The following is a 15,077-nucleotide window of genomic DNA, read 5'->3' as shown; positions in this document are numbered from 1 at the left end:
TTGAACTCAAAAGTAATCAAGTAGGATATATGAAATTTGGAGCATATATCATAGAAAGAGATCAAATAATTGAGTGACACTGTCATAACAAACCTTTTTCATTCTTCTACCTTTTCTTTTCAGCCAGATTTCTTAAAAATTATGCTGTGAAAATAAAAAACAGTTGATGATGATGAATTCTGTCTTATTCTTACAGGAGACAATAAATAACAACTATATATGTAAAATAATCTGAAAATGAGGTCTGTTTATTTCAATAATATGCCATTTCATAACTTTTTATATTCAACAATTATTCATCAAAAATGTAATATATCTGTTGCATACTAAGTATAGTTCTAATGCTGCCCAAATCCAGAAAATGCTTTTAAAATGCTTAAACACTTTTGGTCAAAGGAAGTAAAAATATTTTTAATATAAATTTATATAAATAGATGATACTTATAGAGGGACAGGGATAGGAGGATAAACACATACCATTGAAGATTATAATAAAATGATCAGAAAAACTTTAAAGTATAATACATACTATATTAGGATACACTTATTTGTAAAAAGTATGATAAGATGAAAAGTGTAAGATAAAAACCAAATAATGCAAAATATTTAATTTTAAAATAACTTAAGTAATAGGAGTTTTACCAATTTGGAATTTAGAACATTTTTTTCTAAAACTACAAATAACTATATTGTGTATTATCTTCTTTAAAGAATCTATGAACATGTAAAGTGTAGTGTTCCTGCCCCATTCATTTTTATCCCCTATCACAGTAGTCATTGTTTTAATTATTTATTACTGAATAACAAATTATCTCACAACTAAGTGTCTTAAATTAATAGCAGGCATTATTTCACGGGTGCTTTTGGGCAGAAATCTAAGTAGGTTTTAGCTGAATCTTCTGACTCTGGGTCTCTCACAGAAGAAAATCAATTCTAGACTTGACTGGAAAAGACCCACTTCCTCACTGACTATTATGTTGGCTGGATTCAATTTCTTGTGGGTTGTTGGAATGAGGCCTGTTTTCTGTTCCTCTCTTTCCTATCCAAGTGGACCTCTCCACAAAACATCTCATGACATGGTACCTTGCTTAATCTGATCAAGCCACAAGGATTCGCAAGATAGTGAACACGAGAGAGAGGGAGAGAAAGAGAGAGAGAAAACTACAAAGAAAGTCACAAGTCTTTGGTGGTCTAATCACAGAAGTGATATCTCATCATTCATGTTGTATTCTATTGGTTAGAAGCAAGTCACTGGGTTCAGCCCCAACTTAAAGGAAGAAGACAAAGACATAAATGGCTGGGAGGGGCATGTCATTGGGAACATGTCAGAACATGTCTACCAAACTAAGTTGTCGTATGTCTTTAACTGATAGATGTTTAAATTAATACAAACATTGATTGAACACCAGTCGTACACTAGGATGTAAAGAAACAAAAGTTACACATAGCTTTATTCTTTTTCTTCTTTTTTAGAAGGAGAGAAAGAGCGTGTGCACTGGGGTGGTGGGGAGCAGAGGGAGAGGGAGAGAAAGAATTTTGAGCAGATTTTATACCCAGCATGGAGCTGGACATGGGGTTCAATCTTACAATCCTGAGATCATGACCGGAGCCAAAATCAAGGGTCAGATGCTTAACTGATTGAGCCACCCAGGGACTTAAAAAGAATAGACAAAATATTTTGGAAAAGATATCTGTCTTTTATAAAAATGTCATTTATGTTAACAAGTAGTGTGCTTATTGTTATTTTTGAATGAAATATGTATTATAAACTAAATGTATACTATAAATAAAATAGATTCTTTTAAATTTTTTAAAAATTTTTATACAGTAACTATTGATACTGTAACTGACATAAACTAAACCATTTCAGGGTTCTTAACTATTTAAAAATGTGTAAAGCAACTAATGAATCATTGAACACTACATCCAACCTAATGATATACTATATGTTGACAAACCGAACATTAAAAAAAAAAAGTGTAACATGATCCTAAGACCAAAAGTTTAAGAACTACTGATTTGGACAGTTCCTAAAGCATCGTGAGGTCTCTATACAACTTAGATGAAAAACACTGTTTTGAGGAAATAAATGCATATGATTTGCCTCATTTTCTCATAAAAGAGTTTGCTTTGGTTAAGTTCAAAATTCAGGTGTTATCCTTTAATAAGCAAAGGCATTCGTTGAAAGTGGCAATCATCGTTTAAATAAGAAAATCATTTTGAGTATGAATGTAAAATCGATGGCCCCCATTAATCACGGCAAGAATATTTATTACATTAATGTAACTGGAAAATATTAAAACAATATTTTTCCTATCTAATGGAGTGAGATTATAAAGGTAAGATCATAATTATATCAGCAAAACAGTGTGAGGGCAAAGTCTAATGACTTGTAATGGATTTTAGGTGTATATTTTTAATAAAGCTTGCACTTTATCTTGTAAAAAAATGCAAGGACTGGAAGTAGAACGGGGGCACAATTTTACCGGTCTACTGATCCGAAAATACACTACTTCTTCATCATATTAAAAAAGCCTCTCCAATATCTCAGTAATATATATTTGGGAGATTCTGTTCCTTTAATAATTAGTTTTAATGATATCTTATGGTAGAATATTATCATCAACTGGTGTTTTTAAAGTAGGGGTAGAAAAAATCATCACATGTAGGCAGAACAGGAGTAGTGTTTCACTGATAGACTATAATGGAAAAGCCCCAATGACAGATAAAAAGCCCAAGTTTTATTTCATTTTATTAAGTTAAGAGCCACTGAATTTAAAATGGGAAAAGGGCCAGCAACAGATTACTAATTACAGCTCAAATAAATTAAATTGTTAATTTTATATTTCTCTAATCACAAATTTATTCAAGATGGTTCTCATTTGCTATATGCCAGGATCAGCATATGTAATTTCATTAGCTTTCATAAATGTGGGAAAAATTTTTTTTTGAAAAATCTAGTTAAATAGTAGATGAACCCATAAAATAATAATATTCACCTCTTTCAAATACTTAGTCCATAAAGCAGAAATTGCAGAAGGGGAAACTCATACCATTTGGCTTTCCATTTTGATTAGAATGTAGAAATTTACAAGAAGTCTCATCATTGCCACACTAACAATGAAGACAAGCTACCTACTTAAGAAAATTTCAGAACTGACCATGCAAAAAAAGTATGAAATAAATTCCAGGAAAGAAGTTCATAGCTGCTAGGTGCCTGGATGGCTCGGCCGGTTAAGCCACTGCCTTCAGCTCAGGTCATGATCCCAGAGTCTGGGGATCCAGTCCCACATGGGGCTCCTGGCTCTGCAGGGAGTCTGCTTCTCCCTCTGATCTTCTTCCTTCTCATGCTCTCGCTTACTCTCTCTCTCAAATAAATAAAGTCTTTTAAAAAAAGAGTCCATAGCTGCTAACAATTGTGAACACGGTGCAAAGAGGAACCAACAGTATACAGCTGACCTTCAGACAACATGACTTTGAACTGTACTTGTCCACTTCTATGTGGATTTTTTTCAATGAAGTACTATAAATATATTTTTCTTAGGATTTTCTTAACATTTTCTTCCTGTAGCTTATTTTATTGTAAGAGTATAGTCTATAACACATATAACATACAAAATATATGTTGATCAACTGTTCATGTTAGTAGTTAAGTTTTGGGAGAGTCAAAAGTTATACACATGTTTTCTACTGTGCAGGGGATGACGCCCTAACCCCTGTGTGGTCAACCGTGTAGATCAGGGTGAAGAGTAATCAGTGTGACTTCTAACTTCCAATGGCCACATCAGGACTGACCTGACAGATCAGAATTTTAAAGAATCCCAATCACAGGAATTCACTTGCCATTTCTGTCCTGAAGGATCTTCTCTGAGTGCAGAACAGGAGTCCATCATAAGCAGAGGCAAGGAAGTAGGGATGAGAAAAAAAACCCAGGAATATGAGTCTTTGCAAACTGAAGGTCAGCAAGTGGCCAACGGCATTGGGCAGCATGGCAATGCTGAAAGACATAACCTGAGGTATACCCGGTTGCATCTTACAAGAGGAAGGTGGCAGCCTATTGAGAACTGAAGGCAGGTCAGAATAACACACAGAAACTTCTTAAGGTACCCGAGAATCCTTAAGGAAGGCACAGGGATTGTTCACCAAATTGTGGGAGAGTAGAGAATAATTGATGTAATTTACCTAAAATGCAATGGCCTTTTCTAAGTGCCTGGCAACTGTCTTGAAACTGACTGGTTAGAAGACTGGTGCATAAACAATGAATTCTGGAGCACTGGAAAGAAATTTTAAAAAATAAAAATAAATAAAAATAAAAAGACAGATAAGCAAGATTCTCCAAAGGAACTCAGGGACTTTGCAGAGCTCAGAATGAAGGCCAGGAGAAGGCAGTATAAAGACTGAGATAGCAGAGAGAAATCCCCCTAAGCACTTGAAGTCCTCAGCAAGTAAACTCCCCCATTAAGGCTGTGGAAAGGAAAGAAGATTAAGGGAGCCTCCCTGGTTACATAAAGGAGAGGGTTGCATAAAGGAAACCCCGAGCAGCTCCAAAAGCTGGTGATTGGGTTATAAAGAGAGAGATCGCTGAAGGGTTGCTGGTTCTCAGATTCCAAGCTTTGCCTAAAACAAAGTTTTGATTCCATCTCAAAACATTTGAAGCCGGTGATAACTGAATCAAAATAAATACCAAAGGCAAGAAACATAGAAGTAACTCAACTGTAAGTTAAATTGACTTGTTCTTCCATCCACACAGTCTGACAAGGAACTGAAAATGTAAATATTTTCTACTTCAGTCTCTATGGCTCTTCTACAAGCACAAAATATGTGGAGAAGTAGAAAAATGAGACCACGATCAAGAGATTAAATAGTAATAGAGGCCAGCATACAGAAACAGGAATAGGCAGAAAAGGAGTTTTAGGAAAATAATATAAATATTTAAATAACCTAGTGAGCAATTGGTGCAACATGTATAAAAAGAAGGGACATCATCTTCAGAAGAAAATCAAAACTGTAAAAAAAGAATAAAATATATAAGGACAAATTTAATTGCTGGGCTCAATAGGAGACTGGGTGCAACAGAAATAAAAAATATAAGTTTAAGAAAAAAAAACAGTAATGAACTTGAAAACGAGTCACTAGAGATTAACCAAACTGAAGAACACACCCACAAAAAAAGGGGGGTCTGAGATCTAGGGGATAATGCCACATGTTAATATATGTGTAATTAGGGTCACAGAGAATGAGAAGAGATTAAATAGTAATAGACCTGAAGAAATAGTTGAAGAAAAAATGGCCAACAGTCTTTACAGGGTTGGACATTCGGATATTTATACTATAAGAATTTACAGTGAAGAGGTTTGCTAAGAATAAATACATACATATATATATACACATGTGGAGGCCAAGAATAATAAGGTACCCACCTCGAGTCCAGCCCTGACATAAGTACAGCCATCTTGACAAAGCAAAAGCTGGCACCTTGCACCCCCTCTCCACCTGCTCCCCTCCCCTTGGTAGTATGTGTGAACAAATAGTTAACTTGCAGAAATCATAATCCTGCAAGACAGGAGTCTCCCTCAGTTTACACATGTCCCAGTGCTAAATCTCACTAACAAGGACACTTGATAGGAGGAATGTGACATTCCACCAGGAAATGTCTTCATGTTAGTGCCTCATTAGATGGAAAAACGGCCTTGGCTTGATAATAACCAGGCCTCCAATATCCTGACAGTCTTCTTTACCCTGATAGTCCCTCTGAACATACATCCCCTTTGTCCTCACCCACCGCTGAGTCCACCCTTGCTCTGCCTTTAAAAACTCTGAATGACTCTTAATCTCACAAAACAAACTGGGGTTTGCTGGGGGGAGGTGGGACTGGGACAGGGGGAGGGGGCTATGGACATTGGGGAGGGGAGGCGAACCATAAGAGACTATGGACTCTGAAAAACAACCTGAGGGTTTTGAAGGGTCAGGGGTGGGAGGTTGGGGGAACAGGTGGTGGGTAATGGGGAGGGCACGTTTTGCATGGAGCACTGGGTGTTGTGCAAAAAGAATGAATACTGTTACGCTGAAAAAATAAATAAAATGGAAAAAAAAAAAAAAAAAAAAAACTCTGACTGTAATCTGGTTCGGGGTCCAAGTCCCTACTCTGCTTTGTTGGGTACACTTGGGCCCAAGCTTAAGCATGTCACCTCAGGGTCCACGTCCCTACTCCGCTGTGTCGGGTATACTTGGGCCCAAGCTTAAGCTTGTCAAATAAACCCTCATGCGATTGCATCAGTGTTGGCTCCTTAGTGGTCTCTCAGACATGAAAACTCGGGCACAACACACATATATATCCTCAGCAAACATATGTATGTAAGAAAAATGTAATATTAATAAGGATTAGTGTAATCCTTATTAATTAATAAGGATATAAAAATACATCCCTATATAAGACTATATGTTATATTGGTATATAAGAAAATGTACAGAAAGAATATATATCTTATACACACATAAGAAGATATATTGTGTGTATATATACATATATGAATATTCTTATCAGGCTTCCTCAGTATGATAAAAAGCTTCTAAAAATATTTACAGCTATTATCATACTTAATTGGAACATATTAAATACTTTGCCCTTCTGATTAGAGAAAACGGTGTATGTCTACTCTTATCATATCCATTCAGTACTTCATGAGAAGTTTTATCTAGTGTAGCAAAAGACAAATAAATAAAAAGTATAAATATAAGAAAGGAGTAGAAAAACGTTTAAAAATATAATTCAATTGTATGTTTGTGTATATATATATATACATATATTCATATGTATGTATGTATGTTTGTATGTCCATTTAAAGCCCCATATATTTACCAAAAAAATCTGAAACTAACAAATAAGTTCAGCAAAGCCTAGGAATATAAAGTTATTTAAATTTAATTGTATTTCTATATTCAAAAAGCAAGTAAACATTTGGACAATTAAATTTTTAAAATATTATTTACAAAAGCATCACAATTTGGGGGAAAAATCTAGTAAAAGAAATACAAAACCCCAACACTGAACTGAAAAAATCATGAATGAGAAATATTTTAAACTATATTAATAAATACAGAAGTACACTGTGTTTGTGAATTCCAAGTATAAATATCATTAAGGTATCTACCCTTCTCAAAATGATTTGCAGCCTCAACAAAATCTATAAAAAATAGTCCAGTGGGGTTTTTTTTCTGGTCAAAATTAATAAGTTGATTATAAATTTTACATAGAAATGCAGAGAATCTATAATGGCCGAAACAAGCTTAGGAAACAAGAATGAAGTTGGAAGATTTAAATTTAGTTTACAGAATACTGTAAAGATAGAACAATTGAGACAATGTTTTATCAGCGTAAATGTAGACAAATTGCTCAATAGAACAGAATAAAAAATCAGAAGTAGACCTACTTGTATATCATCAGTTAGTTTCCAACATCTGCACTGAGGCAATATGGTGGGGAAGGGAAAATCGATTCAACAAAGGGTGTTGGACCAAGAAGGTATATACATGTGGAAATGAACTTTTAAGTTCATTTCTTATGATTCCAAGATAACAAGTATCTCAATACTAAAAAATTAAAAATAATTCAAGGTGGATCATGGATCTGAACCAAACTGGAGCCATTAACTTAATATAAATATAAGAGTATAACTTTATGATCTTGGAATAAGCAAAGATTTTTTGAATAATAACAAAACCTACTAAACAGAAAAGAAAAAGTGATACATTTTACTTAAACAAGATAATTTCTAATTATCAAAAGATATTAAAAATAGAACAGACAGATTCTACTAAAAGACAAAATATCCTCAGTACTTCTGTTTCACAAAGGAATCATATCCATAACACACAAAAATGCCTTTATGTCAATGATAAAACACACATGATAAACAATGATAAAAACACACATAAAGTTATAAATTGGTCAAGAGATCTAAAATGGCAATTCACAAAAGAAGATATATAAATGGCCAATACACACATAACTGCATAATAAATTTTTTGAATTATAGTATATTGTGATACCAATTCCTAGAATAAGAAAAAGAAGAACATTAACAATACTGAATATCAACAACTTCGTAGAGTAACTGGAACTCATACATTTTTAATGGGACTGTAAAATGGTATAAATGTTAGAAAGTTGTTAGACATTTTCTCATAAAGTTAAAAATATATTTACCATATTACCTGCAAATTCATTTCTATATGTTTACATAATAGAATTTAAAATATATCTTCATAATAAACTTGCATAAAAAACAGCTTTATTTATAACGATCAAAAACTGAAAATGACTGAATTTCAAATTGTGATAAATTCATATATTCATGCAGTATACCATTAAATAGCAATAAAAGGGGCATATATGAATACCTGCAACAACACAGATAATTATAATAACAAACTAATGAACAAAAAGCACGTTTTGTTAAGCAAAAGAAGCTACTCACAAAGAAACACATGCTGCATGGCAAATTCCAAGATAAGTCTTTGTTACAATTTGGAGTCTTCCAATTTCCTCATATTATAATACTGGTATTTTAAAAATAATAGTCTTATAGCACATTCTTCATTGAAAATATGAAGAAAAGAAATATTAATTTGGTACTTAATCATTCAATGCACTATTATAGCTTACCCTCAAATATGCGAAATCATGTCATAAAGATAAGGGTAAAAGTAAATGTAGCAAGGATAGTCTTAGGCAGTATCTCATTACTAGAAAAAGGCAGAGGCTATAGGAAAAGGAATGCACCTTAGTCACCATACAACGTACTGTATGGTGACTAACATAACAAGAAAATTTTTAAAAAAGGAAAAAACAATTTTGAGTTCATGAAGTCATATATTATTATAAACTTTCTTTTTTGATGTGAATATTCAAGAGCTGTACATATTCTTTGTTGGTCGTTCTATAAGGCATATGGTTAGTCATAGATGCAGAGTAAGATCGTCTTTAGAGGTGATTTATATAAACTTTTCACATTTATTTTTGCTGTAGTAGTCGCTTCCCTTTATATTCAAACACAGTTATAGAGAAAGATCTAGACTTTATCAGAAAATGTAGAAACATGATTTACATCTCATTGTACATTACATCAATATGGAATCGGTTATAAAAATTCTCTAGGTTCCACCAGTGAAAGACTTTCATATGTTCTTGGATGTCCCTGAGATAAAAAAATAAGTTCTCAAAATGATTCTAGACTTAAATGCTTCCCAACCAATGGATTTGATTAAAATGCTAATAAACTACAAGTCTTTCTTTTATAGAAACTATATACTTTGGGTAGCTTCCTTTGTTTATAGATCTTTTTTACCATATCAGTTCTTGTTTATTACTTGTAAAATTATGATCATGATAATATGGCATATCTCAAATAACCAATTCTATGAACAGAAATTGGCACTAGAAAGATATTTTACAATACTGATTACCTCTAGCAATGATATGAAAATAAAGCAAATGATATGAAAATGTCCTTTGCTGTTAAAAGCATGCATAATGTTTGATGTTAGTAGAGAATGCTGTATTTGAAAATTATATTTGAAAAATCTGGTTTTCATTTAGGTTTTAAATTAAGCACCTTGTATTTTGCATTGTTCTTCATGACCTTAGTGTATGAAATCAAGAATTCTATTCTATGATGGTCATAGAGGAGTTAATTATTCAGGTGGACTGTATTTTGTGTTTTATGTTTGTCTTCATAATAAACTCTATACTCATTATACTTTAAAAAAAATCGATTGAATTTAAATGAACCCATTTTAGGGTTCCAGTTCTTTAAACATTAAACCCAGAATTATTACTAGAACATAAATTATGCACATAGATAAATGAGAGCATAATTAGTTGTATTAATTTGGCAAGAGCTAATTGTCCCCACTATTCTTTCACATTCAAAGAAGTCTTGAAGGAGATCACTGTGATGATTTAGCATAATACTAAGAATATCTAAGTTCAAAAGATAAAAACCGTCTCTCTTGTGCCTGCTGAATTGTCCTTGTACAGTTTATGAATATTTAAAACTGTAAAGGTATACTATTTATTGTGTTCTAATCTTTTTCAGAGAAGAACCCTCAACATTAATAATTTCAAGCATAGTACAATAATTTTATAATTAAACAGTTATAAATTATTTTGTATGATGTTAAGTCTCGGTTTTGAAATTTAACATCACAATTAATTGTTCATGTTCATTACCCCACAACACAATAATTTTTGTCACGTAGAGGAAACTATACATTTAGATAATTGCGCAAATGGATTTCATTTAATTATTTCTAAAACAGTCCAGATTCACAGCTCAATTAAAAGGTGATGGATTGCACATAATTTGTTCCCTTTTTATGGATTATAGATTAGAGATAAAATTACCTCAGGAGACTTTTTTTCCACCCATGGTTTCACAATCTGTTATTCTAAATGTAAACTGATTGAAACCACAATTCCCTTTTGTCACAGCAGGTTTCTGGCTTTCAGTGTTTTTCTGCTTGTATAATTACATATTTTAAGAAGATATGTTAATCAGTAAGCATATTCTGGGGTCTCAGGGGATCTACCAGAAATTTCTTGCAGATAATATGTTTTAACCTTTTTAAAAAGGCAGTGACAACCTAAGGTTACTTATTTTGTATAAAGGAGTTCACAAAATCTTTCATTTGCTCATTTACAATAATCTAATCCTATGTAATCATACATATTTTTAGTTGGAATAGACTTCATAAGTCATGTAATGTTATCAACTTGTTTTAAGTGTAAGAGAATTGAGACTTCGGTTGCAGGGAAGGAGTAATGGTATAGATAGAAGATTCCTATTTCAAATCCTGAATGTATCACTTACTGGATAGGTTACTTTCTTTATTTTTAATGTTGCTGTAACAAGTAATTAGAAAATTAGTGGTCTGAGACAATGCAGATTTATTCTCTTATAGTTCTGGAAGCTAGGAGTCCTAAAGCAAGATGGTTCTTCTGCAGACTTCCAGAAAGAATTATTTCCTTGACTTCTCCATGCCTAAGCCTGCTTTGATTCCTTGGTTTACTTGTTTTCTTGGTTTACATCACTAACCTCTGCATCAATTAACACATTTTTTTTCTAACTGATCCTTTTGCTTTCCTTTTACAGAGAACCTTGTGATTATATTTGGCCCAAATGGATAATCCAGGATTATCAGCATTTTAAAACACTTAATTTAATCTGGTTTACAAAATCTCCTATACCATGTAAATTAGCAGATTCATAGGTTCCACAGATTAGGATTTGAATATCTTTGGGGTATTATTACTCAGCCCACCACCATTATTTAATACCATCTCTAAAGCAAGCATGAGTGGTAATCTGTTCTGCAACTTCACAACACTCCAACCTATCTCTTACTACCGTTTTTGAACATCTCTCATCTGCTGCTTTAGTCTGATTTCCTATCTTTTATCATTCTTCTTGAGGCCAGAATTTACCATATGGCTATAAAAACATCAAATGGGTTCATATTACTTTCTTGTTTAATACATTCAGTGACTTTCCATTGCTTACTTTAAAAAGACTACATTCCTCAAAGCAGTGTACAATCCCCTTCACAGCAGGGAGGGAATCCAGCTGTCTAGGCTGATTCTTATGCTCCAAGGTGCTAGTTAACTTTTTCCTAAGTGCAACAAGTTTCTTTATATATGCAGACCTTTCCGTAAATTGTTTCTCCTGCAGGACATTTCCTTAGCTAAAGCCTTTCCAATCTTAAAAACAAAAAACAACAACAACAAAAAAAAAAACAAAAAAAAAAACCCATAGTCAACCTCCAAAATTTACTGCATTGTATCCTCCTATGTAACATCCTCTAGAGTGAACTTTGTTTTTACCTCTACTTTTGCATTTATCATGTGCTTTTGCAATTATAATATAGCTTCTTTGTTGTACACTCTACGATGAGTTCTTCAAGGGTAATGCCTCTGTTCTATGCATCTTTTCAAAGTCCCAGTATGTAAATGTTTAACCCTGACATTATTAACTTCTTTATTCTCTGAACTTCCATCACTTCTCTTAATGTTGCCATTAATTATAAATTCTCTTGCTTGATACAAACATTATTTCATGTTTCTGACCCTGGAGGTTTTTCCTGGTAAAGGATATTTATAACATATTTTATATCTTCCATGGCATTAGAAAATACTAAGGACAGCATAGATATTAAGCAAATGCTTTGAGATTGTTAACCTAAAATGGATTAATGTATGGTTTCTTGAATAAACACAAAATAACAGTTAAAATGACGTTATTTAGTATTTTCATTAATGACCAGGAGGAAGATTTTTCAAGAAAATCCAGGCTTTTTTTCATGACCCTAAAACCCACAAAAGAATAGAGAATTTCTCATTTATAGACATAAATTATATATCATCAATCATGACATAGAAAAAAGAAATTTTAAGAAACGCAGGAAGTTCAATTGAAATTGGAATTTATTATCTGAATATTTTACACCAGGTGTGGTGATTTGAAATAAAAAACTTGAAATGCAGAATGGATCACTACCATCTAGGAAGGAATGAAGCTTCATTAAAATATATTAACAATGTTGATCTGACAAAAAGAGTCCTGGTCTAAGAGATTAATATCCTCTGAAACAACACCACGTAGGGGAACCTAATCAAAGGAACCAGAGTCTGTAACCCATTCCATAGTCTGCCTTCAAATCCAACATAGTGAAAACAAAATGGCAACTGCAAAAGAGCCGCCTCCACTCTGAAATGCACAGCAACTACTCTCACTACTTTCTGACACAGGCAGAATTGTTTTGCACTTCTCCCTTGCTCTCAGGACACCCTAGCCCCCCACTCCACTCCGTCCTTACTTTTAGCTTCATTAAATTCTTTCCTTCTACAGTACTTTGGAGATGATATGCCTAATGTATAATACCACATTTTAGGTGGCAGTAGAACCAAGTTTTCTTTGCCAAAGTTGCAACAGAGAAAGTAATAGGCAAGCAAGGGATGATAGAAACTGTAGTCATAAATTCAGCGGCAGAAGGAAGACATGCAAACTACATATTTCCAGTGTAAAGAGTCAGACTGGTCAAGGAGGGAAAACACTAATTTATTGGAGACACAAGTCATTTAATATACCTTTATTTTTCAAGAAGATAAGAGATACGTATCTGAGCAAACAACCCAGAACGTCCACACGACTGGGAAAAACATCCCAGGGAGAAATGATATGCTTTTTCTGGCCTTTGTCAGCAATTACATGCCCCGGTGTAGAGAAGGAGCTTGCAATAGGGAGGATTGGGAAGGAGAGGGCTTATCTTCAGATATTTTGTTATTAACACTTTTTTCACCATTTTGGTTTAAATTACTTTGAGCTAGATTTTCTCCTTTTTTTTTTTTCTTTTTTGAAGTATAATTGACTAGGTTTCCACGTTCTGCAATAAAAAAAAATTCAGTCAACTTCATCTATTTGTGAATTTTGGTGTGACTGTCTTACTAATTACATAAATTAATTCATAATTAAATATATATTTCTCAATGCTATTTTCATTTAAAAGACTATTTTAAGGGATGCCTGCGTGGCTCAGTCAGTTAAGCACCCAACTCATGATTTTTTAGCTCAGGTTATGATCTCAGGGTCCTGGGATCCAGCCATGCATTGAATTCATAGCTTGGGGCTCTGTGCTCAGTGGGAAGTCTGCTTAGGAATTTCTCTCCCTCTTCCTGTCCTCCTCCTCCTCCCCCTCCCTGTGACATTTCTTTCTCTCTCAGATAAATAAATATTTATAAAAAATAAAGAATATTTTAAAAACAATTTTGTGATCTCGATAGTTAAAATACAACAACATCCTTTTTTAATAAATTTAAAAGTTTATAGATAAGAAATTCTTCAGTTCTGACAGCGGAGTGGCATTAAACCTGCATGAATTTATGGACAACCTTATTGACTTCATATATTTTACTATCACTAGAAAGAAGAGCAGATGCCTAGATATGGCTGGTGGCCCTTTGCCTACTGCTGGTCTCAAAATCATCTTTAAGAACATTTAAGAAAGATCTTTCTGGAATTTAGAATTTACTGCCTAGAGACAATAGTTTGGAGACCAGCATATTCCATATAAAAACAGGAAAAATAGGTAATTATATTAAATGAACTTTCTTTGCCAAAAACATAAATAGCCCAAGGATAACATTTCTTAAGCTATTTTCAGCTTTTTCATTATTGAAAAATTCTGTAGTACTGCATATTGCAACTTGAACTGTGTGCCACAAATCTTTAAAAATAAAGTGTTTGTCTTCCCTCAGCTGACAGCTGAATGAATATGAAAAACAAATGCAATTATATCTTGCAAATTCATGGGAAGGATTGCTCAGCAAAACTTTTCATTCATGTTAGACTAATTAAGTAAAAGTACTTATGGCTGTATCAAATTCCACTAACATGCAGTTAGATAATATACCTGTGAATTCAAGTTTGTGCATTGGAATCAGGTTAAAATGACTACACCTTATTGAATTGTGGGTTCTGTATCTTTTTGGGAACTTTTTTCAATGTTTCGATATACACTATGACCAAGAGGATCTCAGTATTCTTAGGGGAATATTGATTAAGCTTGAGTAAACCCTAGGCCCCAGCTTCCTTCTGACTGGCGGCTCCTGACCTCCCTTTTCCCAGAGAATTTACTTTAAAAACTTGTGATTTCAAATTCTTACTCTTGCCTTTTGAGATATAAATCTTATCCCAGCCTCTAGCCAGCTTTATAACCCAGGAATGTCTTTTTCAAAGACCTGGGAACCACCCCTCAGAAATGTAATCATCTGAGGAAATAGTACCCCTAGACCCCAGTCTCTGTGGGAGGGTAGCAGCTGTTAAGGGACAATTGGCAAACAGTGATGGTGGCCTATCACACAGACCCACCTCTTCCCTATTGCCTTCCAGTACTCTTTCATTAGCTTACTCCAGTGTTTAGAAATCATCTTTTTATTTCAAGGTTACTGAGTTCAATGTCTTCCCCATTGCAATAGTTTTGAATAAGAAATTCCTTGCCTGTTTGGGCGCCTGGGTGGCTCA

Source organism: Meles meles, chromosome 1, assembly GCF_922984935.1.
Source record: "Meles meles chromosome 1, mMelMel3.1 paternal haplotype, whole genome shotgun sequence".
NCBI lineage: Eukaryota > Metazoa > Chordata > Mammalia > Carnivora > Mustelidae > Meles > Meles meles.
Note: the sequence above shows the minus strand (reverse complement) of the source record.